Source organism: Equus przewalskii, chromosome X (genome assembly GCF_037783145.1).
Source record: "Equus przewalskii isolate Varuska chromosome X, EquPr2, whole genome shotgun sequence".
In the NCBI taxonomy this organism is placed as follows: Eukaryota; Metazoa; Chordata; class Mammalia; order Perissodactyla; family Equidae; genus Equus; species Equus przewalskii.
In genome coordinates this window covers 121793100-121819598 of record NC_091863.1, presented here as the reverse complement: position 1 = coordinate 121819598, position 26499 = coordinate 121793100, and the positions used below count along the sequence as shown (strand labels likewise).

General features: G+C 37.6%; 1 protein-coding gene across 2 annotated transcripts in view; it reads left to right on the top strand.

Moving 5' to 3' along the window:
• Positions 1 to 382: 382 nt before the first annotated feature.
• GABRA3 (gamma-aminobutyric acid type A receptor subunit alpha3) overlaps positions 383 to 26499 on the top strand; it is a 219990-nt gene continuing 193873 nt past the window's right edge. For both annotated transcript variants that reach the window (XM_070604459.1, XM_070604460.1), the window contains exon 1: positions 383 to 540. The gene's annotated coding sequence lies outside the window, so the exon portion shown is untranslated. The remainder of the gene's footprint in view (positions 541 to 26499) is intronic.

The window sequence follows — 26499 nt, the reverse complement described above, 5'->3', positions numbered from 1 at the left end:
AAAACACTACTTTAGTCTTTCCTGAAACAACCACAGATCCAAAGCCTTGCAGCGTGGTATTCAGAGCCCCAGCACAGAGCCGCGTGCTCAGCACCAGGCAGTGGTGAATCCAAATCTAGCAAAGGGGGAGGGGAGGAGGGAGAGGAGGGGGAGGGGAGGAGGGAGAGGAGGGAGAGAAGGAGAGAGAGGGAGAGAGGGAGGGAGAGGGAGAGTGAGGGGGAGAGAGAGAAAGAAAAGAGACTGGGGGGGAGAGGGAGAGAGAGAGAGGGAGAGGGAGAGAGAGAGGGGGAGGGAGGGAGAGGGAGAGGGAGGGAGAGGGAGAGGGAGGGAGAGGGAGGGGGAGGGAGAGAGAGAGGGAGAGTGAGAGCGTGAGCGCGCGCAAGCTAGCGAGCAAACCAGAGACAGACGAGAGAAGGATCAGGAGAGAGATCCAGAGAAAGAGAAGAGGAAGCCGAGCTCTGTGGGGGCTCAACCTCCAACTTGTTTCAGTTCATTCATCCTTCTCTGCTCTCCGCTTCGAGGAAGTGACTGTGGCGCTTGGTAAGAAACATAGACGTCCCTCCTTCCCCCTCCCCCAAGCTCAGGTCTCCTTTAGCGATAGCATCTCTCCCCCGTACTGAGAGTCTCCTTGGGTTGGCAGGGGAGGCGAGACATGCTCTGCAGCTGTGATGCTATCCTGGGTTCCCCAGTGGGGCTGATGGAAGCCCAGAGTCAGCATCTGGGCAGGGAGGCACTAGGGTAAAACCTGATTTGGGGAGGGGGTTGCGATGTGGTGTATGCGCGATTTGCTTCATTGTCAGTGAATTGTTTTGTTCCTCTTTGGAAGCAGGTCAGCACTGACCTTGCAAATTGCTTGGGGGGCTCACCAGCTGCTGCAGAAAGCCACCGAGTGGCCCCCAGCCAGAGCAGACAGCACTGTCATGACCCCCCAGACAGCTCTAGGCACGGGGATGGGGTAATGGCTGGAGCTTCCTTCCTCCTTTAACTCTTTCTCTGCAGCTGCTTCTTGTTGCTGGAAATGAGAAAGAAGGAGAATACCATGCAGCTCCTTTCCTCTTCTCCCCATTACCTCCCCCAGATACAAGTGAGTAGAAAGTTGTAAATAACTGCTTCCTTTGAAAGCAGGTTGAGACCTTCCCCCTTCCTTTAAGGGGCTCATTGTGGGGTTGGGCCTGAGTTCCTTCACAAACTTGGGAGGCTTCTCTTGCTTCCCTATGGGAAGGCCCATTACCTGCCCACTCCCCATCCCAGGTAGTTGAGCTGACAGGCTAGACCAGGGATTCAGATACCCCACCCATCTCACTGGTAGGCATGGTATTAGGTGCAGCTGTGTCCTTGGGAGAGAGGAAACACTTGATGGTTGGTCTGGAACTGGCTTCCCAGTTTGCTGCCTCTCTAACTGTGGCTGTGGGTGGCATAGGCAGGAGGACTAGGGGAGGGGTGGCTGTTGGATTTAGAGAGAGCAGGGTGAGGAGCCAGGATTCCTGGTGTGAATGGTATGGTTTATTGGGGGTCTGGAGATTCTGGATGTCTGGAGCTATGCAAGGACGGGCTGAAGCTCTTGTGGTATAGCCCCTTTGAATTGGTAGGGGAAGGGGTCAGGCTGTTTGATGGGGGCCTTTTGAGTTAGCGCCACTGCCATGCCCCTGGTAGTAATTATAACATCAACAATACTAATTGCTAACATTGATGACTGCTTAGTATGTTTTGGATCTTAGGCTGAGGGTTTAATGTGTATTATTCTTACATCAACCCTTTGAAGCAGACACTATTATTATCCCTGGTTTACTAATGAGGAAACTGAGGCACAGAGAGGTTAAATAACTTGTCCAAGGTTACAGAGTAATTAAAGGTCCCAATTGGGAATTAAAACACAGGCAGCCTGGTTCCAGAAGGCATTGTCTTGACCATTAAGCACTACTGCCTCCTTGGGGAGAATTTTGCACCTTTGTTAAGCAAATGTAAGTACTTGGCGAGATCTTTTTGGAAAGTAGTAGCTTGGCCTTCGTGTACAGTAACGGAAACTTAGAGTGGGGCATAGTGGCTGCATCATGGAGCCAAGCCTCACCTGGGTTTCCTGGAGGGGCTGCCCAAAAGGCTTTCCTTTAAAAAGGATGCTGGGAAAGACTTCACTTTTCCACTATCATAGCCTCATCCATCTCACATCCAGCAAAAGGCTGCTCCTTTTAGGACCAGATCTTGCTCTTATTTTCTGACAGCTTGGAGTCACCCTGTCCTGAAAATTTTAGAACATTCAAACCTTGGAACTGGAAGGATCTCTAAGGGTCATTAAGCTTTACTTCACCCAGTTCTTGAATCTGTCCTAAACATTCAATTCGTTGACTAACTTCTATTTGAACTCCCTGCAGTGACAGAGAGCTTATTAGATTGTTCTTTCTATCTTTGAGCAACTCTGATTGTCAGAAAGTAATCCCCATTATAAGCCAAGATCTGTGTCCCTGTGACTTCTATTCATTGGTTCTTTGGGCCTATCTGGAACAAATTTGCTTCTTCTTAATAATAGCTCTTCAGATAGTTGAAGACAGTAATCATACCTCTCCCCTCAAACTTCAGATCTGCCAAGACCACAAGTAAAGGGTCATCATTTGCCTGATTTTGCAGGCTAGACTTATTAATATGGCCTAGTACACCATTCTCTTGTTTGTCAGCCACAAACTGATAGTACTGAGCTTTCTAAAGCAGCCTTGATAGTATGTGTTCTCTTCCTTGGTAAAGCTTGCTATCTGATAGCAAGTGGACTGATGGGAACAAAGAAGCTCTCTTTTCCTAAAGACCAGAAATTAGTTGGTGCTAGTCCTTCTGAAGCCCCAGAATAGCCCCATATAGCAGCCAGACAATAGACATGTGGTAAGATTTGAGAAGCAGGGATTAAGGGCAATTCTCATAAAGAAGACACTTGAAATAGTATGATTCAAGGTTCACACAGTATATGGAAGGTAGATGAATAAATTGTTATATCAGAAAGTATCTCAGAAATAATGACATCACTGAGGGGTTGGTACAAAGTGAGATTGGGTGGAATAAGAGTGAGCATGCAGTGTGCTAGAATGGGAAACTGACTTGGGTGTTAGAAAACTTGAGTTCTATTCCTAGCTTTGCTAATTTGCCAATTACCTTAGACACATGACTTATTCTCCATGGACCTCATGGATCCAAGTTTTTCCATCTATAAAATGATGAGGTGGACTCTGTCACCAAGGGTCTTTCAGCTCTGCAGTTCTCTAGCTGAAGTAAATTATAACATCTCAGTGTTCTAAGGGGCTTCAGAAATCATCTAGGCCAGTGCTTTTCTAACTTTAATGTGCAAAAGAATTCCCTGGGGATCTTGTTAAAATGCTAATTATGATTTGAGGGTCTGGGGTGGGGCCTGAGATTTTGCATTTTAACAAGCTGCCAGGTAATCCTGAACCTGCTGTTCCAGTGCTTTTCAAACTGTCTTGGTGAAGGACCAGTTTTTTAAAATTTCCAATTCATCACAGACTGTTATTTAGTAAAATACATTAACTGCAAATTACTAGAAAATGAAAGAAAAGACATACAAAATATAAACTCACATTTTTATTATCAGATTCAACAGACGTAAAATTATTTTCTTCAAATTGCTCTAACATTTTGTAAGTGCTTATTCTCAATTTCTGCACTTAGGTCATTGCTGCCTAGCAATAAAAGTTTGCAGACAGGCACTGATCTCTGGACCACACTTTGAGCAGCGCTGGTCTAGGCTACATGCCCATCGTAAGAGGCCCAGATTGGGCCCAGTTATAATTTCTGAATCATCTCTGCCAGATGATCTTTCACATTCAGGTTAAATCTCTCCTTTGATAGAGAACTTAATATCCTCACAAAGTGGCATTACTCAGGTGTTGTGACTGCCATAAAGATTTTTTTAAAGCTTCTATAAATTCCTTTCTTAGATTATATATTCCAAGCAAGTAGGGGGCTATATCAGTCCAGTTTATTGTATCAACAGCCACTAGCCTAATGTGTGGCACAGAGTAGATGCCTAGTGTATGTTTGTTAAGTGAATGAACAAACCATTTGGTGTTAGTTATGCTTTTTGGGGCCATACATTCATTAAAGAAAGGTTTCCCTCCAGCATTTTAGAGGCCTATTTTATAAATTTCTTGTGGTGAATAGAAGGCCAGTTTACCTGTCCAGGAGAGCTACCTGGCATCCCAATTTTCCTTTGAAGGAATTATAGGAAACCAGACAAAGATTTTGTACACTCTAAGCCCCAAGTCTTTACCCTTAACTCAGTCATTCATCAGTTCAGTCATTCAACAGCTATTTATTCAGTGATGTGGTTAGGCACTGTGCAGATGATATGATACAAAGGTGAGCCAAACGGACACAGTCCTTGCTTACTTGGAGCTTATAGTTTGGTGTGGAAGAGACCATAAATCAGATAATCACACAACTGTGTTGTTTCAGTCAGCAATAAATGCTATGAAGGAAAAGTAAGGGGGGGAGTGGGTTTCTGAAGGTATGTAACAGAGGAAACCTATCTAGCTTGGGGTTTAAGAAAAGCTTCCTTGAAGAAGTGATATTAAGGCTGTATAGAGACATGGAGATGAAGTGGGGCTGCTGGAGGGGGTGGAGCAGTTTTTTTAGATGTAGGTAAGAGCACGTACAATGTCCCTGAAATGGGAGAAGCATAGCGAATTTGAGAAATTGAACAAAAGCTGACGTGGCTGGAGTGGGCCATTGTAAGGATTTTGGTCTTTATTCCAGAAACACAGGGGCTGATTAAAGGCTTTTAAGCCAGGTGACTGATATGGCCTAGACTGAATCCATTCAGTATAATGTTACTAAGTGCATACTATGAACCAAAGGCAGTGTGGGAGATACAGGCTGATTTAGAAATAGCCTCTGCCCTCCAAGATGACACAGTCAAGTAAGAGAGAGAGGAAATAAACAAACAACTAGAATACTAGAGGAATGAGATCCACACCCATAAAAGAGAGGCTAAGGGCTTGCAGCCAAAGTGATCAAAGACAGCTTCCTGGAAGTGGTGTTTGAACTGGGCTTCAAAGCTTAGACAGACTTTGGATATGCAGAGGTTAGGGGATGAGAAAGGTGTTTTAGGCAGAGGCCAAAAAAAGCAGAGGAACAGTGAGGAGCTCAGTTGCGTTGGAGTAAAGTGTGTGGTGAAAGTATGTGAGAAACGTTTGGCAACATAGGTGGAGGGCTTGACTATAAATAATATTGCATGCTAGCCTAGAAAATGAAGACTTTGCTCTATGTGCAGTAGAGGGGCAACTTTCTCATTTTATGGTTGAGCAAACTGATCCTGTGAAGGGGAGTGACTTGATTTGACTGAGGTCACACAGGTACTAGTATTGCTATAGCCCAGCAAGAGGTACTGAGTACAGCTGAAAAAATGTGGAATTGGAGCTCTGGAAAGAAGTCAGCTGGAGAGAGTGATTTGAGAGTCATTGATATAGAGGCAATACTTGAAGTAGAAAAAAGGTATCCAAGGGTCTCTTCTTTGGGGGATGCTTATCTTTAGGATATGGGAAAACAAAAGACAAGCCTGTGTGAAGGCTACAAGGGAGGAGAGGTCAGACATGAGAAAGGAAAATTATGAGAGTACAGTATTATGAGAGAGCCAAGAGAGGAGAGGCCTCATCCATTGGTTGGATAATATTTATTGAATACATACCATTTACGAAGAGAATATAATGGTGAGCAAATAGACATGGTTGTTACCACCTTGGGGCGTATGGTTTAGATGGGGAGATATACATTATTCTACAAACTATTGAAATATATAGTTATACATTGTGATTAGTGTGTAGAGGAAAATGTACTGCTTTAAGAACAAGGTGTGGTCAACATTATTAGACATTTCAGCAGAGTTGAGTACTGATAAATGATACCCAGTTTCTAATAGTCCTCCCCACTCTGATGCTTACAATGCCTGCTAACAGTTAAGATTGGATGACACGTATCCATTTTGCAGATATTTGGCAGATGATAGTGCTGTAAGGAAAGGTAAGATTCCTTCCAACCTCATGCCCATGGGAGCCCAGGCTTACTTGAAAACTGGGTTATATGTCATGTTGCTTAATTGAAACTTTCAATGAGCCAGCATTCTTCACAGATCCCCGACTCTCCCCATTCAACAAGTTAGAGAAAGAGGTACTTGTTAAGAAAATATTATGAAGAATTGGATATTAAAAATCTCTCTTAAAATGGGATTTCAGATAGCCTAGTCTAGATTCTAGTCCTAGCTCGCGTGCTGACTTAGCTTCTTGTGACAAATCACTTGTCTTATATGAGCCTCAGTTTGCATAACTGTGAAATAAGGCGTGTTGGACTAAACCTAGATGATTTATAACGACTCTCTCAGCTGTAAGGTTCTGTAGTTCGTGCTCTGTCTATACTACACTCTTATGGTCCTGTGCAAGTAGTTCAGGCTCAGCCACTTATTTAAGCAACAGAAAGGATTTTATATGGAATTCTGAATATTGCTAATTTGGGGAGTATTCACAGGGTTTGGAAGAGATCACAGGAAGGCCTTTCGCTTGTTCCATTCTTGTGATTGCTGAAATCGTGACTGTCCTGAAAGGAAAGAACTGACTGTATTCTAAAATCTGTAGTAAATCTGGATATTGGGTGATATTTTCACTACTTCTACTTTGAAATAAACTAAGGGCACTGAAAAGAAAATGGTGCAGTATTCTGCGAAATAGAGGAAGGTGATTATCTCGTATTCTGAAATGTAGTGGTCCAGGCAGTCTCTTCCTAGGGAGAAGATCTACAGTAAAGAGAAATATTGGTTAGTAATAGAAAAAACATTTTTTATACTTAAAACATGATTTTAAAGTTATTGATGTTTGTACACAGTATGTCTTCTCACCATACACAGAAGGAAGAATAAACATCTCCAGGGTATATGTTTTTAAGGGTGCTTTTCTCTTTCAAAAATGGTTTTTTAAAAGGAGTCAAGTATTATATAGACTTTTTCAAGGGAAGGAGAGGGCATGGGGATGGAATTATGTTAGTGATCATAGCATAAAATAACTTTTTAAAATAGTGCAAGAGGAGCTCAGAAATAGCAGGGTCCTTACCAATCTTGTGATGGCAGTCTTATCACCCAGTACATATGGTCATCTATTTTCAGTGTGCGTAGTTCCAGGAAAGGTTGCTTAACACCACCTGATGACAATTGTGACTGTTAGCAAGTTCTTCATACTGGCCTGATATCTGACTTCTGAATCCACCCCATTGGTCTTGCTCCTTGGAGCAATAGCAATGGTGAGTAATTTCCATTTCCCTTCCCTGTACTAGCCATTCAGAAGTTTAAAGATAGTTTGTTCTTCTTATTATCTTTTCTCCAGTCCATATACTCCCAATTTTTGAGCTCACATGGCGTATATTTTGAGTATCTTCTATAAGAGATGCTTCAGTTTTCAGTGTCACCCTTAATACATAGTGTCCGAATCTGGACCCAGGACTCTAGGCATGGCTGACCAGCACTGCCATTTGAAAAAATTTGTATATTTATTCATCTACCTTAAGGGTGTAATATCTACCTTTAAACTGTTTTTTTCCTAGTTATAAAATAAAACAGCCTCATAGTAGAAAATTTGGGAAACAGAGAGAAGTTAACACAAATCACTTCTAAATACCTAGTCCAAAGATAACTTGCTCTCCTTCCTTCCAGATGTGTTTCCATGTTTACATAATTGGGATCATATCTTATATGTACTATTTTATATCTGGCTTCTCCATTGCTATTTTATTGTGAGCATTTCCCCATGTCATTCAACAGCCTTCAAAGAATTTTTGATGGCTGCATAATTTTCAGTTGTACAATTTATACCATTATTTAACAGATCCCGTATTGGTCATTTAAATTATTTTCACTTGTAAGTTATCATGAATAGCCCTGTAATGTACACCTCTATACATAAATCTTTGCTTCTTTGAACCTCACCTCTTACAGGTCTTTATTCAAATGTCACCTTGGTGAGGTTTTCTCTAATGACCACACATAAAAATGTAAACACTTTTCCCCCAACACTCACTATTCTCCTTTCTTGCTTTATTTTGTCCTCCATGATCTGTATCATCACCTTATAGACTAGATATTTTACTTATTTATTGTCTGGATCCTTAAATTGAAATGTAAGCCCCTTGAGCACAGGGATTTTTCTCTATTTTGTTCACCGTTGTATCTCCCAGTACCTTGAACAATATCTGACACATTGTAGATTCTTACTTAATACTTGTTGAATGAATGATTTTCTTAAGATGAGTTTTTATAAGAGGTGTTAGTGGGCCTAGGGATATTAAATTTTTAAAGGCTCTTGATATATATGTGAAGTTGTCCTACTGTAAAGACAGCCGATTTCTGCTTCTACGATGCCAGTGCTGACTATTGTAATTCTTTTAACATCTTTGCCGATCTGATAGACGCAAAATGGTATCTTACTGTTTTAATATATTTCTCTTGTTATGGTGAGCATGAATACTTTCTTGTGTTTCTCGGTCACTTTTATTTCCTTCCTATGACCATATATTTATGACCTGTATATATTTTTCTATCAAGAACTTGCGTGTTTCTTATTCATTTGTATGCATACATTTAGTAGATATTAGACCTTTCTTCTGTGGTATATAGGGGAAATATTTTTCAAGTTTGTGCTTTAAATTGACTTTTATGCACGAATTAACTTTTATGTAATTATATATATCTTTTCATTTGTAATTTTTTCTGAGGACTTCATTTTTAAGAAGTTTTTCCCCGTAAGTGTTTAAATGGATTTTGTTTTAGCTTTTATTTCTTATTTTTAATTGTTTCATCGCCCTGGAATTTATTTTGGTGTGTGGTGTGAGGTAATTTTCCAAATTGTTTTCCCCTTCAATTGTTTCACAGTACCAAATACTGAATAATTCGTAATTCATAATTCTGTGATGCCACATTTAACATATATAAATTGTTATATATAGTAGGTTCTCTTTGGGATTTATCTATTTTCCATTTCTTTTAGTCTGTCTCTTCTTGTCCTAGTTATGAAGTTTAAGTATTATTGTAATTTAAAGTAATTTTTGTTACTTCAGCTCTTCTACTTACTAGCTGTGTAGTCTCTAAGCCTCAATTTGTCTACTGTATAGAGTATATAATGGCAGTAACATTTATTTTATGCTTTTAATTTTGTGAAGGGGATTTTTCCATCATTATTTCCACTAATTTATTATGACTGGTATACAGGGAAATTGCTATTTATAATTTTAACTTCTATTTTTTTCTCAAATTTATTATAAATTTATAGTTTACAAGTTCATTTTCTTGTTTTTTTTTTAATTTTGAAGAATTTAAAATATTTAGAAAGAAACTCAGAGAAGCATCTAAAACAATGAGCAAATAACCACATACATACTGCTCCAGAATGAAAAAGTATTAGCGTTTTGTCATTTGTGCTTCAGATACATTTTAATGAAATAAATAAAACGTTGCAGATAAACTTTACCTTCCCTTATGTCTCCCCCATTCGTTTTTCTCCGTGTCCTTGTAAAACACAGCACCCAGAGCCACTCGCATTTGCTCATTTTTCTGTTTCGTTGCTTTTTACCTACTGATTTATAAGAGTTCTTTATATATTCTGGATACTAATTATTTGTAAGTTATACATGTGGCATATATCTGATTCTACTATGTCACCTCGGCTTTCTATTTAGTTTATGGGTCCTTTATCATACAGAAGTTTTAAATTTTCATGATGAATTTACAAATCTTGTCCTTCATGAATTGTGACTTTTGTGTCATGTTTAAGAAATATTTTCGGGGCCAGCCCGGTGGCGCAGCAGTTATGTTCGCATGTTCTGCTTCGGTGGCCCGGTGTTCACCAGTTTGGATCCCGGATGCGGACTTGGCAAGCCATGCTGTGGTAGGCATCCCACATGTACAGCAGAGGAAGATGGGCATGGATGTTAGCTCAGGGCCAGTCTTCCTCAGCAAAAAGAGGAGGATTGGCAGCAGTTAGCTCAGGGCTAATCTTCCTCAAAAAAAAAAAAATGTTCTCATCCCTTGATCATAAAAAATGTTCTCCAAATTTTCTTTGAAGTATCTTAGAATTTTTCTTTACATTTACTTTTTAAAACCATATGGATTTTATTTTGGCAAGTGATGTAAAATATGGGTCGATATTTTTCTATGTCAAATACCATTTGTTTTAATATCATTTATACACGACTGATTTAGAATGCAAACTCCATCGTTTTACCTAGTTTCTATAATGCTTGAGTCTCTTTCTAGACTGTCTATATGCTCCATTAATTCATTTGTCTACACTTGTGTTGTTTTAATTATGAATCTTGAGATCTGTAAGGTCAAGTTATTGTTCACTCTCTGCTGTTACCCACACCACTTTTCTTGTTCTTTCTGAATTGTCGATTATTTTTGGCCCTTAGCTTAATTTTAAAATAAGATTTCCAAATTTGAAAAAAAATCATTTGGTTTTTCTTGGAATTTTAGTGAATCTGTAGAATCATTTGTGGAAGAATTGACATCTTTTTGATAGAGATTTCCCATTTATGAATACGTTGTATCTTTGCATTTATTCAAGTCTACTTTTATAATCTTTGAGAAAGGTTTGTAATTTTATTAATAATACTCTTACATATAAGACATATTCCTGGGCATCTTTTATTTTCCCAGTCAGGTTTAGTAAGGTATAATTTACATAAAATAAAATTTACCCTTTGAAAGTATACATTTTGAAGAGGTTTGGCAAACATATGTGATCATATAAGTACAACTACCACAATGACAAAGATGTAAAAATTTTCCCTCACCTCAAGAACTTCACTTGTCCCCCTTTGCAGTCAATTCTCTTCCCCTACTTAGAACCCTGGGCAACGATTGATCTGTTTTCTGTCTTTATCATTTTGCTTGTTCTATAATATCACATAAATGGAATCATATAGTGTGTAGCCTCTTGTGTCTAACTTCTTTCACTTAGCACATATTTTTAAGATTCATCCATGTTGTTGCATGTTTCAGTAGTTAGTTTTTTCTTTCTTTCTTTTTTTTTTTTGAGGAAGATTAGCCCTGAGCTAACATCTGCTGCCAATCCTCCTCTTTTTGCTGAGGAAGACTGGCCCTGAGCTAACATCCATGCCCCATCTTCCTCTGCTTTATGTGTGGGATGCCTGCCACACATGGCTTGATAAGTGGAGTGTGGGTCTGTGCCTGGGATCCGAACCGGAAAACCCAGGGCCGCTGAAGCAGAGCGCACGCACTTAACTGCTGCACCACCAGGCTGGCCGCAGTAGTTAATGGATTACTGCTGAGAAGTGTATCTATTTACTAGTTGTTGGACATTTGAGTTATTTTCACTTTTTGGTTATTACAAGTAATACTGTTATAAATGTTCTTGTACAGGTTTTTGTTTGCACGTATATTTGCATTTATAATTAGGTAAATATCTATGAGGGGAATTTCTGGGTTATATGGGAAATGAATGTCTGACTTTATATAAAACGGCCAACTGTTCTCCAGAGTGGCTATACTGTTTTGTATTCCCAGTAGCAGTGTATGAGAGTCCTAGTTGTTCAACATCTCCACCAGCACTTGGTATTTTGTCTTTTTTTTTTAATTAATAAACTTTATCTTTAGAGCATCTTAGATTTACAAAAAAGTTGGATGGAAAGTATAGAGAGTTACTGTATCCCCACCTATCCCCAGTTTCCCCTATTATTAACACCTTTGTTAATGTGGTACATTTTTAATAATTGATGAACAGATATTGATATATAGTTATTATTAACTAAAGTCCATAGTTTACATTTGTGTTCATTCTTTGTGTTCTACAGTTACATGAGTTTTGACCAATGTATTTCATATATTCACCATTATAGTGTCATGTAGAATATTTCACTGCTCTAAACATCCCCTGTGCTCCACCTACGCATCCCTCTCTCTCCCCTGAACCCCTGGCAACCACTGATCTTGTAACTGTCTCTTAGTTTTGCCTTTTCCCCAATGTCATATAGTTGGAATAATACAGCATGTGGCCTTTTCAGACTGGGTTTTTTTACTTAGCAATGTGTATTTAAGAATCTTGCATGCATTTTCATGACTTGATCTCTCATTTCTTTTGATTGACAAATAATATTCTATTGTCTGGATGAGCCGCAGTCTCTTTTTCCCATTTACCATAGAAAGACATTGTAGTTGCTTCCAAGTTTTGGCAATTATGAATAAAGCTGCTATAAACATCATGTGTAGGTTTTTGTGTGGATATAAATTTTCAACTCATTTAGGTAAATACTAAGGGGCGCAATTGCTGGATAATATGGTAAGACTATGTTTAGCTTTGTAAAAATCTGCCAGACTGTCTTCCAAAGTGGTTATACCATTTTGCATTTCCAGTAGCAATGATTGAGTGTTCCTGTTGCTCCACATTTTCACCAGCACTTGGTGTTGTCAGTGTTTGGGATTTGGCTGTTGTAATAGATGTGTAGTGGCAACTCATTGTTGTTTTTCTTTGCATTTCCTGAATGACATATGAGTTGAGCATCTTTTCATGTGCTTCTTTGTCATTCATATATCTTCTTTGCTGAGGTGTCCAGATATTTTGCCCATTTTTAACTGAGTGGTTTGTTTTCTTATTTTTGAGTTTTAAGAGTTCTTTGAATATTTTGGATATGAATCCTTTCTCATATGTGTTTTGCAAATATTTTCTCTCAGTCTATGTCTTGTATTTTCATTCTCTTAACAGCGTCTTTTGCAGATCAAACATTTTTAATTTTAATGAAGTTCAACTTATCACTTTTTTGGTTCATGGATCATGCTTTTGGTATTGTATCTAAAAAGTCATCACCAAAACCGAGGTCATGTAGATTTTCTCCTATGTTATCTTCTAGAAATTTTATAGTTTTGCATTTTACATTTATGTCTGTGATCCATTTTGAATTAATTTTTGTGAAAGTTGTAAGGTCTGGGTCTAGATTCATTTTTGTACGTGTGGATGTCCAGTTGTTCCAGCACCATTTGTTGAAAAGAGCATCCTTTTTCCATAGTATTACCTTTGCTCCCTTATCAAAGATCAGTTGAATATATTTGTGTGGATCTATTTCTGGCGTCTCTATCCTATTCCATTGATCTATTTGTCTATTCTTTCACCAATGCCACACTGCCTTGTTTATTGTAGCTTTATAATAATTCTTGCATTTGGGTTATGTCAGTCCTTCAGCCATGTTACTCTTCTTCAGTATTGTTTGACTATTCTGGGTCTTTTGCATTTCCATATAAACTTTAGAATCAGTTTGTTGATATCCACAAAATAATTTGCTGGGATTTTGATTGGCATTGTGTTGAATGTATAGATCAAGTTGGCAAGAACTGAACTTAACAATATTGCATCTTCCTATCCTTTAACATGTAATACCTCTCCATTTATTTAGATATTTTTTTATTTTCTTCGTCAGTGTTTTGTAGTTTTCCTCATATGGATATTATATGTATTTTTTTTAGATTTATGTATAAGTACTTCATCTTTTGGTACTAATGTAAATAGTGCTGTGTTTTTTATTTCAAATTTCAACTGTTGATTGCTGGTGTATAGGAAAGTGATTGACCGTTGTATGTTAACTTTGTATCTTGCCTTGTCAGTCTTTATTTTAGCTATACTGTTGAATGTGTAGTGGTAGCTCATTGTGGTTTAATTTGCATATCCCTATGACTAATGATGCTGAACATGTTTCATGTGCTTATTGGCCATCTGTATATCTTCTTTGTAGAAATGTCCATTCAGATTGTTTGCTTGTTTTAATATTGGGATATTTGTGTTCCTCTTACTGAGTTTTAAGATTTTATATATATATATAATTTATAAGTTTATATGATATATGTATTATATTCCTTTAGAAGATATGCATTTTGAAAATATTTTTCTCCCATTCTGTGACTGGTCTTTATTTTCTATGTGGGTTTTCTATTATGACTTTTACCTTTTGTTTTCTGAGAAGTCTTTGCCTTAACTAAGTTCAAAAAGATCCTCTCATTTGTTTTCTTCTAGAATTTTATAGTTTTAGTTCTTTGATTTATATCTTTAAAGCATGTCTAGATGACTTTTGTCTTTGGGGCAAGGTAAATTTCCAGGCATATATATATTTTTTTCATATGGATGTCCAATTTTTCCTTCACTATTCATTGACAAGACTATCCTTTGCTCATTGAATTATCTTGGCACCTTGGTCCACAGTCAATTGACCATATATGTGTGGGTCTACTTCTGGACTCTATTCTGTCTCTTTGATCCATGTGTGTAACCTTGCAACATTATCACACTGTATCAATTACTGTAGTTCAGTGTAGTTCAACTGGGACAATTCCACCCCCACCCCAGGGGACCTTTGGCAATGTCTGGAGATATTTTTGATTGTCACAACTGAAGGGGGTTGCTACTGGCATCTAGTAAGTAGAAGCCAGGCAGCCTCCCACAACAAAGGGTTATCTAGCCCAAAATGCTAATAGTGCTGGGGTTGAGAAACTGTGCTATAGCATTATAGTAAATCTTGAAATAAGGTATTGTGAATCCTCCAACTTTGTTCTTCATTAAAAAAAGTATATTTCGGCTATCCTAGATCCTTTGCATTTCCGTATACATTTTATAACCAACTGATCAATTTCTCTCAAAAAATCCTGCTGGAAGTTTTAATGGGATTGAATTAAATTTATGCAGCAGTTTCAGAAGAAATTTCATCTTAACAATCTTGAGTTTCCTGATTCGTGAAAATGGTATATCTTTTCATTATTTATTCTTCTTTACATTTTCTCAACAATGTTTTTATAGTTTTTAGTGTATAGGTCTTGCCTATATTTTGTTAAATTTATTCTAAGTATTACATTTTTTATGTTATTATAAATGGAATTTTTAAAAATTTCAACTTTTGAATTTCTGTACAAAAATACAATTAATTTTTATATATTGACTTTGTAGCCTATCACCTTACAAAACATTAATTCTAGCAGCTTTTTAAAAAAGATTCTTGGGATTTTCTATGTAGATAATTATGTAGTCTAGGAATAAAGACAGCTTTATTTCCTCTTTTCTAGTTTGTGTGCTTTTTGTTTGTTTGTTTCATTTTGTTTTGCTGTATTTGAACTGGATAGGACCTCTAATAGAATGTTGAACAGAAGTGGTTAGAACAGATCTCCTTGCCTTGCTCCTGATCTTATTGGGGGAAGTATTTAGTCTTTTACCATTCAATATAAAGTCAGCTTTAGATTTTTCTTACATGAGAGAGTTCCCTTCTATCCATTGTTTGCTAAGAGATTTTATCATGAATATATGTTGGACTTTTCTGATGCTTTTTCTATATCTATTGAAATGATCTTTTAAAGTCTGTTGATATGGTGAATTACAGTGATTGTTTTTCAGGTGTTAAACTACCTTTACATTCCCAGGATAAAACTCTACTTGGTTATGGCATATTATCCTTGTTATATATTTCTGGATTCCGTTTGCTAACATTTTGGTAAGATTGTTTGGTGTCTATGTTCATGAGAGATATTGACTTTCAATTTTATTTTCTTGTATTTGTTTGGTTTTTGTAAAGAGATATTCTGGCCTCATATAATGAGTTAGGAAGTGTTTCTTTCTCTTCTATTTTCTGGAAAAGTTTGTGTAGAATTGGTACTGTTTCTTCTTTAAGTGCTTGGTAGAAATCACTAGTGAAGCCATCTGGGCTTTTTGGAGTTTTCTTGTTTGGAATTTTCTTTATGGTAATGTTTTTAACTATGAATTTAATTTTTTTTTTAAAAGATTTTATTTTTTCCTTTTTCTCCCCAAAGCCCCCCGGTACATAGTTGTGTATTCTTCGTTGTGGGTTCTTCTAGTTGTGGCATGTGGGACGCCACCTCAGCGTGGTCTGACGAGCAGTGCCATGTCCGCGCCCAGGACTCGAACCAACGAAACACTGGGCCGCCTGCTGCGGAGCGTGCGAACTTAACCACTCGGCCACCGGGCCAGCCCCATATGAATTTAATTTTTAATAAAGGGCTGTTCAGGTTATCTGTTCCTTCTTGAGTGAGAGTTGGTGATTTATGTCTTTCAGGGAATTTGTTCATTTCATCTACATTATTAAGTTTATTTCCATACATTTGTTCATAATATTTCTTTATTATCCTTTTAATGTTTGTAAGATCTGTAGTAACATACTTGTCTTCATTACTGATAATGGTAATTTTTACCTTCTCTCCTTTTCTTTTTATCAGTTTGTATAGAAGTTTACTTATTTTATTATCTTTTCAAAGAACCAGCTTTTAGTTTCATAAATTTTTTTCCTTTTTTTCTATTTCATTAAATTCTTCTATCTTTATTATTTCCTTCCTTCTGCTTGCTTTTGGTTTAATTTGCTCTTCATTTTCAAGTTTCTTAAGGTGGATTCTTAGATCATTGATTTGAGTTTTTATTGTCTAATATAAGTATTTAATGCTATAAATACTCCTATATGCACTTATTTAGCTGAATTTGATAATTTTTGATAAATGCCTTTTATTTTTAAGGCCATGTTAATTGGGATTCTTTTTCTGTTAGATTTTCTAATTGATATATGTAAGTTGGTCTTATATCTAGCAGCTTGGAAGATTCGTATTCATTCTTATAATTTGCTATTGATTCTTTTGAATTTTCTGTTTTTTCATATCTCCTGCAAATATCAATAATTTTGTCTTTCTTTTAAAATTCTTATATTGATGTATATTTCTTTTCTTATTGTTTTGGCTAGGACATACAATATAATATAGCTTAGTGATAGGGATGAAACAGTCCTATTTTTGTTCCTGGCTTGAGTGAGATTGTTTCTAAGGTGTCTCTATTAAGTATAGCATTTGGTGTAGGTTTTTGGTAGATATTCTTCATCAAATGAAGGAAGTTCCCTTTTATTTCTATTATGCTAAGATTTTATCATGAATGGGAGGAAAATTTCACTGCATGCTTTTTTCATTTATTGAGATGTTCATATACTTCTTTTGATATGTTAATATATTTTTTAAATTACTGTAGGTAATTCAGCCTATTTTGTCCCTTTCTTCTTTTACAGAATTGTGAATTTAATTGATAGATTATTTGATATTGAACTGTTCTTTCATTTCTGGGAGAAATCTACTTGATTATGGGTTATATGTAGTGGTGTTTATTTATGTTTTCCCTTAAAAATTTATCTATGCTCATAAATTGATCTTATTGTTTCTGTTGAATTTTGAAATCAATCTTACATTAAGTGCGCAAAATGGGTTATATAGCTTTTCATCTGTTTCTAATTTCTGGAACAGTTTGCAGAAGGTAAGGTTAACTTTAATGATAGGTTAATAAAACTAACTTTTGATTCCAATGTGATCCCATTCCCCCTTTACTACAGGATGTGTGGAGGGGAATTTTATATTTAACCTCCTGGTTCAATTTCTGTTCTAGTTTGCTATTTCTTCTGTTATTTTCATAGGAAATTATCCATTTATTCTATTTTTGAATGTAATGACCTAATGCTATTCGTAATATTCTGTTATGATTTTAAATAATTTGTTTTGATCTTTATCAAAATTATATGAGGACTTAGTTTATAGTCAAGCATTTCTCTAAGATTTGTTAAAAAGAACAACAGTAGCTCCCTGCCCTCTTCCCAGAAGCAACAATTTTTAACCCTTTCAGATGATCCTTTTGGATTTATGTCCTATCCCTAAATAATATGCTTATATTGATCCTTCTTAATTTTAAATGTTTAGGCACTTAGTGTTAATTTCCCACCCTGGAAGATAAAGATTTAGGTACTTTTAAAACCCCTACTTGTACAACATATACAAGTTTCTTCCTCCACCCCCATACTCTTTGTTTAATTGCAGCATAATATTGATTTAATTTTTTTGTTTATGTTATTATGACTGTGTTAATGCCATTCATAGCTGAGCCAGATAATATATTGTATTATTTTTCTATTGCTCTGTAACAAATTGCCACAAACTTAGTGGCTTAAAACAACACAAATTTATCTTCTTATAGTTCTGGAGGTTTTCCAGGGCTAAAATGAAGGTGTTGGCAAGGCTGTGTTCCTTTCTGGAAACTCTGGGGGAATATTTATTTCTTTGCCTTTTCGAGCTTCTAGAGGCCACCCATATTCCTTGGCTCGTGGCTCCCATCCTCCATCTTCAAGGTCAGCAATGTCAGGTCAAGTCTTTTTTATATTGCATCACTCTGACACTAATTCTTCTGCCTCCCATTTCCACTTTTAGGGACCTTTGTGATAATATTGGGCCCACCCAGATAACCCTGAATAATCTCCCTATTTTAAGGTTAGCTGATTAGTAACCTCAATTCCACCTGCTACCTTAATCGCACTTTGCCCTGTAACATAACATAGTCACAGGTTCTGGGGATTAGGATGTTGATGTCTTTTGAAGGCAATTATTCTGACTACCATATATATTATTATTAATTTTCCTTTAATGCACATATTTTTGTTTTGTTTTCCTTGGAATAATTACCTTTCCAATATGTGCTTATTTTTCATGTACTTAACACTAATCCAAGCTCAAACTATCAGTTGTCTACATCTTTTCTCAGTACATTCAGACATATAAGATATTTTATTCATTTTATCTTCTTGAAATTGCTCCTTGACTCTTTTCTGCTGTGCTACAATCTGGACTGGTTTCTCACTCTGCTTTGTTCACAGCTGTTGTCCTGGAATCTCCATCACCATCCTTTTATTCCCCTCCCCTTTCTCTTCAGTTGGATTCCCTGTTTCTTCATTTGTTCTTCATTTTTGTTTGAGCACATTCTCACATTGGTGGGGCTTTTTGGAGAAAGTGTGCATAGGTGGGGGTAAATACTGTTGAGAAACTGCTGTTCAAAAATTTATTTATTCTACACTTACAGTTCATTGTTGGTTTAGGTATAGAATTCTAGATTGGAAATTATTTCCCCTCAGAAGTTTGAAAGCATTAATCCAGTCCCCTCTAGTTTCCAGAATTGCTGTTAAGATGTCTGAAGCCATTTTGATTCCTAAACATCTGTACTCAACTTTGTCTCTCTTTCTCTTGAAACATCTAGGATATTCTTTTCACCCCTAGTTGTTCTGACAATGTTGTGTCTTCTTATGGATCTATCTCCACACATTGTCCTGAGTACTCAATTGGCTTTTCCATTCTGAGAATTTTTTTTTAATTATTTCATTGATAATGTACTTCTTGCCATTTTCTCCCTCTCCCTCTACCCCTCCCACTCTCAGCTCCCTAGCTCTCTGCCTCCTCTTCCCTTCTACTATTTAAATGTTAGCCTTCTAAGGTTGATTTTGTAATTTCCTTACATTTTTTGTCTATCATCTCCTGTCTAAATGTTCTATATTTCGGGAGGTATGTTCAACTTTATCTGCCAACACTTCTGTTGAGTTTTTTATTTCCTCTATTGTGATTTTAATTTATAATAGCTTCTTAAAAGTTATTCTTTGAATTATCTTTTCTTATAGAAACTTGTTCTTTTTTCCTAGATGGAGTATCTTGTCTGATCTCTTCAGTGTTATTAATGATATAACTTTTTGTGCTGTTCTTCTCATTGAAGAGTGTTTTGTCTCCAAATTTCTTTTTTAAAAATTTGCTTTTGTTGTTTATCTTTAATGTTGGAGGCTTTCCTCATGGGTCTTTTGTTCTTTGCTTCTTTGTTCCTATTTGAGAGCAGAAAATTAAAAACTGATTGGAAATGCTGAGTGAGGAGGTATATTATTTGCTGAGGTTGTTTTCTTGAGAACTATGATGTCAATATTTTTAGGTACTTTCTCTTGCCTGAGAAGGTTCAACAGAAATGGATATTCTAAGTGTCTTCCTTGGAGGATACAGATCTAATTTCTTGTATTCTGAGGACAAATAGGGTTGGAAGTGTTTTGTGAAATGTTGTTTCTTTGTCACATCTCCCTTTCTCTTTGTCCTTTTGGTTTGTGAATTAAAATAAATCCTTTTACTGTCACTTTAGTGGGGTTTCAGAATGAAGCAGAAGTGAATGCTTATATTCAATTGACTATCTTTAACTGGGAGGGACTCTTTAGATTTTTTAAAAATCTTGAAGTTTATAATTTTCTATATTTCCTTATAGTTATTTCTTGTAATTATTTTCTCTTTTCAGAGTCTGTAGGTGGTAAACTCTTAGTTTAGTGTATATGCAAGTGACTTTCTTTTGCCACCACTATTATATAATGGTTTAAATTAGTATAAAATTTCAGAGGTATATATATATATTTCTTGGTCATTAGTACTCTTCTATACTCACTATTTTCTGCCTCTGGAACCACTATTAGGATTAGGCTTTGGTTGGAGCTTCTAATTATATTCCCCAGGTCTCTTAACTTCCCTCTCATTTTGTCAATTTCTTTATCTTTATCTCCCAGTGTTTCATTCTGGGTCGATTCCTCAGAAACATCTTAAAATTCACTCATTAGTTTCTTGGCCATATCCAGTCTAGGGTTTATGCTGTCTTTTAAGATTTTATTTCAGAGTCTATAGTCTTGATTTATAGGATTTCTCTTTTTTAATATCTACCTTTTCTGATTCACGTCTTTTTTCTTTTATAACCTCTTGTTCTTGCTTTTCATAAGCTTATTTCTTTAGTTCTTTGAGGATGCTAAACATTTATTTTAAAGTCCGTTTGCAAATTACCGTATTTCTCTGGGACTGGAACCTCACCTTTGTTGAATTTGTTTACTACCTTTTCCAAGATTTTTTTCATAGGCTTGGACTTTTAACTTGGTGCAAGCTTAACTTAAATGGGAAAATTCATAGTTATACTATTTGCTATGCTCATCCCTTTTAGGTTCGGCTGGATTATGTTTTATTTGATCAGCTTCCCAGTTCAGAATCAGTTCTTATTTTGGCAGGTTGGGGCTTTTGTTCCATGAGGATACCAAAGGTCCAGGTTTTGAGCCAGTGGGTGGCATGATACAAGTCTCTGTTGCATAGCTATCTCTACTACTTCCTACCACTCTGTTAGCACCTCAGTTGCCAGTCTCAGCTTTGTGTGTTCCTCAGAGCTTTTTTTTTCTTTTTTGCTGAGGAAGATTTTCCCAAGCTAACATCTGTTGCCAATCTTCCTCTCTTCACCGGGGGAAGATTCGCCCTGAGCTAACACCTGTGCCAAGCTTCCTCTATTTTGTATATGGGTCACCACTACAGCGTGGCCACTGACAAATGGAGTAGGTCAGCACCTGGGAAGTGAACCCAGGCCGCTGAACTGGAGTGTGCCAAACTTAACCACTAGGCTATGGGGCTGGCCCCACATTGTAGCATTTTTAAGTCATTAATCACAGGCGGGAAGTCCCTGCCTCACCTCTTGGGTTCCTGCAATGACCTAATTTTGCTACTCTGCCATACAGTTGATATTATTGGTTTATGGTGCCCCATAGGAGTTGAACTTCTGGCTGCCTCTGCTTGCTTCCTAGTAGGTGAGTGGCTTTAGGTCCTTCTATTGCTAAATTTCTTTTTTTGTTTCAGCCCCATTGGCCTCTTTCTCTCTCTTTTTCTTTTTTTTTAAACAATTGTGGTTGTGTTTTAATTTTTTAAAGTATGTTTTATGGTTTAGGTATCATTACTGTATGTTTGGAGCTGAGGAAGGGGAGTTTTCCTATGTGAACCTGTAGTGCTAGTTTGACATAATAATACACTGGGATTTCTAGATGGATAATAATTTCTTTTCAGATAATGACTACTTATCATTCGAGGCCTTAGTTATAAGGAGTTCCCCTTGGTTAGTTTTCTATGCTCAATCTGTAATCATAGATTTTAACATTCATATATCTGAGTATTACTCTAGGTTGTGAGGTAATTGGAGGTATGGGTCTACTCAGGCTGGGTCAGGCAGAAGGGGTTTTTGACTATAAAGGCAGGAACATTGGGCTTGCCTAGAACTATGCCAGCAGACTGATAGCAGAGGAATTTTTGTAGGTCAGGTAGGTAGGTATGGTTACCTCTCAGCAGGAGTGTTGTGTCACAACAGATAAGAGGAAGAGAGAATAAGAGTGTGGAAAAAGTCATGGTTGCCAGGTTGATGTTGGAACTTGAAATAGAAATGGAGGAAATGAATGTGGAAGCAATCTTTGGGTTGAAGACAATGGTTTTGATTGGTTCCAGAGGAGTGAATGGAAGAATGGAGGTTTTGCCATGGTCTTAAGTCATCTCTAAAGTGGGAAGGCATGGTGCCAATGCATTAGGGATAGTGAGAGGAGACTTGTGTGGTACTAACAGTGAGGGACCAAGTAGTAGGAGTTGAGGCTGGAGAGGTAGGATTTTGCTAATTCTTAAAGGACCCTATAGGCTGAATTCAAGTGTTTTCCCAGCAACAGTAGGGAGGCTTTGAATAGTTTTATGCAAGGGAGTAAAGTAGTCTGATTTGCATTTTAGTACCCCCTCTGGTTGCTGCGTGAAGAATGGATTAATGCAATATAAGGGTAGTCAGAGTGAATGTGAGGAGGCCAATAGTGCCACTTTGGTAGAGTGGTATCTGGAAAGAGAGAGAAAGAAGATGGCTTGGAGAGATATATTGGATGTAGATTGATAGGAATAATGAATGGAATATTTAGCAAACACTAGGAAGTCTGATGTGGCTAAATTTGTACTTCTGATTGTGTTTCTTTCACTAAATTTATTTCCTACCAGTTTTTCTGACGTGTCTCACTTGCCCATATATGCTCTCTTCTTCTCTCTTTTTAATTCCATCCTTTCTTCTTTAACTTTCAGCCTTCTGCTTTTTCTCACTGACACAAGGACTTGGCTGTGTTTTTGTGTCTGGATCCCTTAATCGACCTCTCCATTTTCTTTCTTCTTCTTCCAGATTGGTAGCCCATTAAGAACATTCTTCATTTTCAGTGGTCTGTATTGTTTTCCCCGATTCCTTGTTTGCTTCCAATCCATCTTTCTCAGTTTTCAGCTGAGATTAGTTTGTGATAGCTTCAAGTTTCACTTCACGAACCCCTTTCTTGAGTGTTTGAGCAACTCTCTTGCTTTTTGGGAGTGTAAGCTTGCTAAACGTTTGCAAAAAGTATCTCGTTGTTACAAGTGGCATTCCAGCTGCATTAATACCCAGGTTCAAAAGAAGTAAATAATCCTAGAACTCATTCTCATCTTTACTGGAGGAGTGATTTCCTCCTGCCTTCTGAGTGCCTGGTTAGAATTCTATAAATGTTGCAGTCTCCAGAAGCATTTGAGGATCCTGAGCAGTATCTGTGCTGCAACGGTGTTCCTAGTTATATACTGAGTAGGGCTGGAAGCTGAAATTGGCATATCTGAATGTAACCTTCCTCTATTTTTGTATCTGGTCTGCAGATTCTCCGTTTTTAGATAAAGGTAGGTTACCTTAACAATATACATTGCACATTTCTGTTTATAGCTCCTATACCCTGAGGACAAACTACAAATCTGCAGTTCCTCTTTAGTGTACAGCTTCATCTGTCTGCATGAAGCCCCAGGGACTACTATTGAGAGTAGCTCTTTGGATGAGAGGCAGGATACCGCAGCATAGCGCCAGGGCTCTGAATCACCTTGTCTGCAGGGTGCATGTTTTGGAATCTGGGTGCTGAGTTGGAAGGGACTATGAGTCAGTGCGTTCTTAGCATAGGGCTGGTTGTAAATCAGGCCAGCAGCCTGAGGGAATTGTGCAAATGATGCAGGGTGTCTCTCCTTCCTTGGTGATTTAGTTCTTGAATTACTGTCTCTAATTGGTGGGTCCGTGAGTCTCTGTCAATAGTGGTTTTGTTGCTTTGCCAAGTACCTCCCAGGGGCAAGTAAAAGAATAATTTGAGCTATAACCTGTATCCTCATATTAAGATGTTTAGGGTTGTACAAGTAATGTACAAGTAATACGTATGGACGAGTGATAGCTCTCCAGATGTTTTGGTGTCGTATAGCCCCAGGCAGGATTTGGCTGTGAATATTGTGGCCAGAATGGACAAGTTCAATGTTCACTTACTGGAGTTCCTGTGTCATTGATCTTTGCAGAACTTCTCAGATATCTTCTCAGATATCAAGTTTCACTTCATGAACCCCTTTCTTGAGTGTTTGGTTTTTCTTGGTGAGAGACAAAATAGATATTCATTTTCATCTCAGTATCTATTTATTGAGTATGTGAAATGTATTAGTTCACTGTGATAGGTGTTGAGGATTGTCGACAAAAATAATCCATAACCAATCTATAAATGAAAATTTGGGTGAGTTTATTCTGAGCTAAAATCTGAGGACCATGGCCCGGGGCCTTTCTTCCAAAGGAAGAAAGGGCACCGAAGAAGTGGGGTGCACAGAGTGGTTATATGCCCCCAGAGAGGATGTTTCACATAGGATTGAAATGTCCCTTTTACAATATTCGTGAGACTGCTCTGTCGGCACAGCAATTGATGGACACAGCAGGTAGGTCTGCTGTCTCGGTGAACACAGCAGGGGGGCAGGTCTGCAGTGTCGAGCTGGGTGTCCAAAGGTGAGTGCAGCAATCAGTTCCTAGCCTAAGGGAAGATGCTTATCCCTAAGGAAATGCCAATGTGGGGGGAAGTTGCACCTTTATCTTAAGGCCATTTGTTCTTGCCATAGTAAATGTTTTAAAGCAGATATACAATGCATGCTCAACGGCCACAGTCAGGCCCTTTGGGGAAAACAAAGTCAGGCCGAATTAGGTTTACACCAAATGTCTTCCTCATATCCTCCAATATATCCTATTGCTTGCCATTTTTATTTGTCAGGATATAATGATGAATCAGATAGACCTGGTCCCTGCTTTCTTGGAGTTCATAATCTAAAAGGGAAAGCATACTTTGAACAAGTAATTTGCAGGTATGCTGAACTCTAATGGAGTAAAGAGTGTTATAACGCAATTAAAATGCAGACCTAGCTTAGTGGGCGGATATGACACGCAAAGTTTCTTTAATGAACTGATGCTCAAGCTTAAAACATAATCTGTAGCTGTTAGCCATTCCAGTAGTGATGGGGATGGAAGGTGGGAGATGGAAAAGAAAATATTTCAGGGAGAGTGAATAGGTTGTGTGAAGGTCCTGATTATGGGAAAATTCATGTTTCATTTTAGGAGGTGAGAGAAGGTCAGTATGGCTGGACTGTAGAGAGAGGAATGAGAATATAGAGATACAGTATTATGCAGATCATATCATGTGGTGTCCCGTGGGCTATACTAAGTTTTGAACTTATTCCAAGGTCATAGAAGAGTTACTGAAGGGCTTTAAAAACAGGCAATGACATGATCAAAATTGCATTTTTCAAAGCTAATTCTGGGAACAGAGAATGGGTTGGCTTTAGTGGAAGTCAGAAGTAGATATGGAGGGAGAATCAGGTGATAGATATGGAGGGACTTGAGAGCTCATGATGGTGACTCAGGCTATGGTGGTACCAGAGGGGATGGAGAAGAGTGAGTGGAATAGAGATATTTAGATCAGAGAGGATTGATCAAAAGGCAGGATAATATACCTGCCCCATAGGGTTGTCATAAGGCTTAAATAATTTAATACACATGCTTAGAACAGTGCCTGACACAGACCATGTTTCTTCAATTTTAAGAAGCACATTTTCTCCCATATTTTAATATTTTTGAAATCAAGGTGAGTCTTACCTATCCATGACATACTATTATTTATTTGGCAGCACTTCTACTTAGTGCTTAGTGCTTAGTATTTACTTAGTAAAATAATGTGTCTTAAAATCGACGGCATCTTAGATTGGATGAAGTATGATAGTGTTTGCTGGTAACATTATTATTTTATTGTTATTATTTTTATTCTGGCAAAATACAGTGGGAGATAAACTCAGGCACATATAAATAACTGATACAAAACCACCTACAATAAAGGGATATAACAGAGTGACAGAGAAAGTACAATGGAGGTATACCTACCTGTTGGGGAAAAAGTGATTTTCATTAGGGAAGTGCTTCTTTTTTTTTATTTTTTAAATTTTTTAAATTTTTAATTTTTTTTAAAGATTTTATTTTTTCCTTTTTCTCCCCAAAGCCCCCCAGTACATAGTTGTATATTCTTCGTTGTGGGTCCTTCTAGTTGTGGCATGTGGTACACTGCCTCAGTGTGGTTTGATGAGCAGTGCCATGTCCGCGCCCAGGATTCGAACCAACGAAACACTGGGTCACCTGCAGCAGAGCACGCAAACTTAACCACTCGGCCATGGAGCCAGCCCCAGAAGTGCTTTGTAGAAGTGAGATAGAATCCCCTCCATTCCCACCACAAGGCCGCGTCTAGAGTAGAATTGAGCTTGGAGAGTTGACTCTGAGAGTCTTGAGTTCCCTTGGGAGTTAATCAGTTCACCTGTACTTGTGACCATACAGCAAGCTAGACAGTATGTTTTTTTTTTTTTTTTAAAGATTTTATTTTTCCTTTTTCTCCCCAAAGCCCTCTGGTACATAGTTGTGTATTTTAGTTTTGGGTCCTTCTAGTTGTGGCATGTGGGATGTCGCCTCATCATGGCCTGATGAACGGTGCCAT